General features: G+C 39.2%; 1 long non-coding RNA gene across 1 annotated transcript; it reads left to right on the forward strand.

Annotated features, from left to right (window-relative positions):
- Nucleotides 1-1,493: 1,493 nt before the first annotated feature.
- On the forward strand, nucleotides 1,494-2,545 carry LOC135943023 (uncharacterized). Its single transcript, XR_010575156.1, has 4 exons — nucleotides 1,494-1,632; nucleotides 1,686-2,026; nucleotides 2,083-2,202; nucleotides 2,255-2,545. It is a non-coding gene; the product is annotated as an uncharacterized LOC135943023 (long non-coding RNA).
- Nucleotides 2,546-3,151: the final 606 nt, after the last annotated feature.

Consider the following 3,151-nt stretch of genomic DNA (forward strand, 5'->3'; position numbering starts at 1 on the left):
TGCAATATTTGTGATTGACTTATATTCTACCACTAGAAAGCTCGCCTGTTGATCGAGTGTTCTGGGACATGAATCGCATGAAATAAATTTGCACTTTTAAATCCAGTTTTTAAGTACGACCAACAATTTTTTTTATTAATATACTTTCCATACCGCTATTCAATCCAATAAAGTTATGATTACATTAAGAGCATAGCTATAAATCCATAAATAATATTGATCTTGGGTGTTTAATTTAAGTTAACTTTAATGATTTTTCTCCTCTGAACTGTAAGAATAACCAACTATCATATTTCCAACTGCTAGATAGTTTTGTATGACTTTTAGTCTTATTTTATCCACTTTTTCTTAGATAATTATGATTAAAAAACGATTTTATTTCAGACCGACAGTTTGAATTCAGCTAATTTTCGTAAAATACAACAGGAAATAATCTTGATTAATGCGCCATCAATCATACTTGATAATGATCTGTCAGACGCAAATAATCGGCGGAGCCACTCGCAACATTTGATATAAATCATGTTCGCTATTCAGCGTCACGCGTGTTTAATGCAGACGGAGCTGATTTTTGCGGTGGTCCTCGTCTTTCAGGTATCGTATAAGATAAACCTTTTGTCTGTCCCACCTATAGAGTTCAAAACATAAATAGTTGTCCTGTCGAGGAGGATGGATTTTGTGCATGACAGATGAAACGATCATCATGCCGAGGATAATCAGAGGTTCTCGTCGCCGCAGTAGATTTCTATCAAGTGAGATTAATTTTACACTTCAGAAGTTTCAATCCGGCGGTGCGTCGCTGAGTGTCTCGGACTGGTCGATCAGAAAAAGCCTTGCAATTTCAGCCAAGTTTCCGGAGGGGGTAATTTGCTCTTTAACCGACGCAACATGAAATTGCTTTTTTAAAAATAAAACACAGTCCTGGGAGACAAATGTCCAGAAAACGAGTTTTTCAATGCTGCGCCGTCCAAGAAGGTGCTCTGCAGCTATAGCGTGTGGCAAGTGGAATTGGTTCGAAATTGGTCGGTTGTAAACTTCGAAAGTCCCCACAGGTCGCTGAACGCATTGCCATTCCACGAAACGCCAATTATCAAAGTGTGTGACTTCGTTTTGTACATTGACCTGCTAAGGTTTAATCCGGGAAACAGCACAATTTCAATCGCCGAGAGTGAATACCAGCGTAGGCGGCAATAAAAGCTTTGATCTTATCTTAATATGTGTCGTGATTTCAGAATTAAAATCGACTCTTCAGTATGCACGAGTTGCGGGGATTAAAAACATTCTGGAGATTGGAGGATGGGGAAGCGCTCTCCTATTCAGCAAAGTTGGCTCTAATGAATCGATTAGAAACAATTTTAGTGCCCAACTCAAAGGTTTACTAAGTGATTATAGTTTTGATGGCGTATTCATCAAATGGCTGTATCCAAACTGCCCGGAGGTACATGATGTGAATTAAATAGTTTTGATTTCTTTACTTTTGAACTAAGAACACCGATTGCGGAATATACAAACTTGATGATAAAGTTGGTGTAAAAAATATGATGAAGGACCTCTATCAAATTCTAAAGCCAAGCCGAAAATTGCTCTTCTACTTTGCAAACTTGAACTCGGCGTTCCTTACCTTTTCCGCCGGTATGAAATTACTTTAAAACAGTATTTTACGTTCATTGCGAACTGATTTTAAGGTGATATTTATTCTCCTATCGCAGACTTCGTGGACTATTTTGTTATGGATTCCTTCGGTCAAGCTGGCCGTTGGTCAATGTCAATTGATGTGCCTACAAATTTGAAAAAGCTGGTCTGTTTAAATGTCCCCCTCTCATTGATATTTAATTTTGAAATATAGAAGACATCCTTTGATTTTTTCAAAAACAAAATCAAAAACAACAAAGACGTGGTGCAAAAGATTTTGATTCTGTTGAATGTTGGATGCCTGACTTTCGAATTAAAAACACCAAACGCGCACAAAATCGGTTCTGGATTTGTGCAAAAATCAAATTTATCACCTTTGACATCCTTTGCAGACGTACTATTTCAATAAATCACAATTGCGATGTTAATAAAGACATGATATTATCCTAGGTATGCGAGGCAGTGAGAAATAACAATTTCACCGTGGTTAAAGATATAGCGACGCAGCATTACGCCTACAGAGACAAGGTGTGGTATGCTTTCGACGACTACCAGTCTCTATTAGAAAAGGTGCTTTTACATTGGGGAGCAACAAAATTTTAATCAAATATAATTCATAAAGGTCCGCTTCTTGAAAAGCATTGATGGAGCCGGTTTCGGGCTGTTCAACACGGACATGGACGACGTGAAAAATCGGTGCGGCTGCGGCAAAATGCCCTTCTTGCGGATGATCGGCGAGCTCCTGAAGGGAGGTGAATGCGAGCTGGACCGCTGCCCATAGCTCCTAGTACCGCAATAATTGATAGTGATTACTCACATTGTCTTGATCTGGAACACCAGCAGGCCGTTGCGCAAATTTGCTTCGATTCTAATTATGTCAGCGGCGTGCAAAAACAATGTATTATAAATCGTCTGCGCTTACACGCGACATACTTTAATTCCTTAATGCGAATCATACGGAGTGTCGTTAATCAGGACTGTAAAATTTAATAAAACAGCTGATTTTACGTCTAATTTTTCTTGAAAAATTTGTAAAGATAAAGAAAGATTCATATTGTTTTTATTGTAAGTAAGTTTCTCGTCGGATAAAATAACCATGCACATGCACAGCATTAGTCATCACGCATAAAAATATATGTCGTACGAAGCGTGGATAATGACGGCCATTAAGGTCATCATATTATAATTTCCAGCGCCCTTTCCCTTTCCGGATCTGTCTGCGGCACCTACGGGTCGTCGCAATAGTTGTGTGTGTTGCATTTTTTGCTTGTCTTTACGCTTCAATTGCCAAGATCGGATCGGCCGCGCATGTGAGCGCCACGCTATGATACACGATAGTGGTGCGCATTACATTGTGTTAGATATGCATGACATAACCGGCACGTCGATTATTATTATTATTATTTCCCAGTGCACACATTATACGAATGCGAGCGCAATCGCGGTGGCTCTGTTTATTTTCACGGCGTTTTATCACGTTTTCAGCTGCGAAGGTCCGCGCTGATACTAATTAGAATGG

Source organism: Cloeon dipterum, chromosome 4 (genome assembly GCF_949628265.1).
Source record: "Cloeon dipterum chromosome 4, ieCloDipt1.1, whole genome shotgun sequence".
In the NCBI taxonomy this organism is placed as follows: domain Eukaryota; kingdom Metazoa; phylum Arthropoda; class Insecta; order Ephemeroptera; family Baetidae; genus Cloeon; species Cloeon dipterum.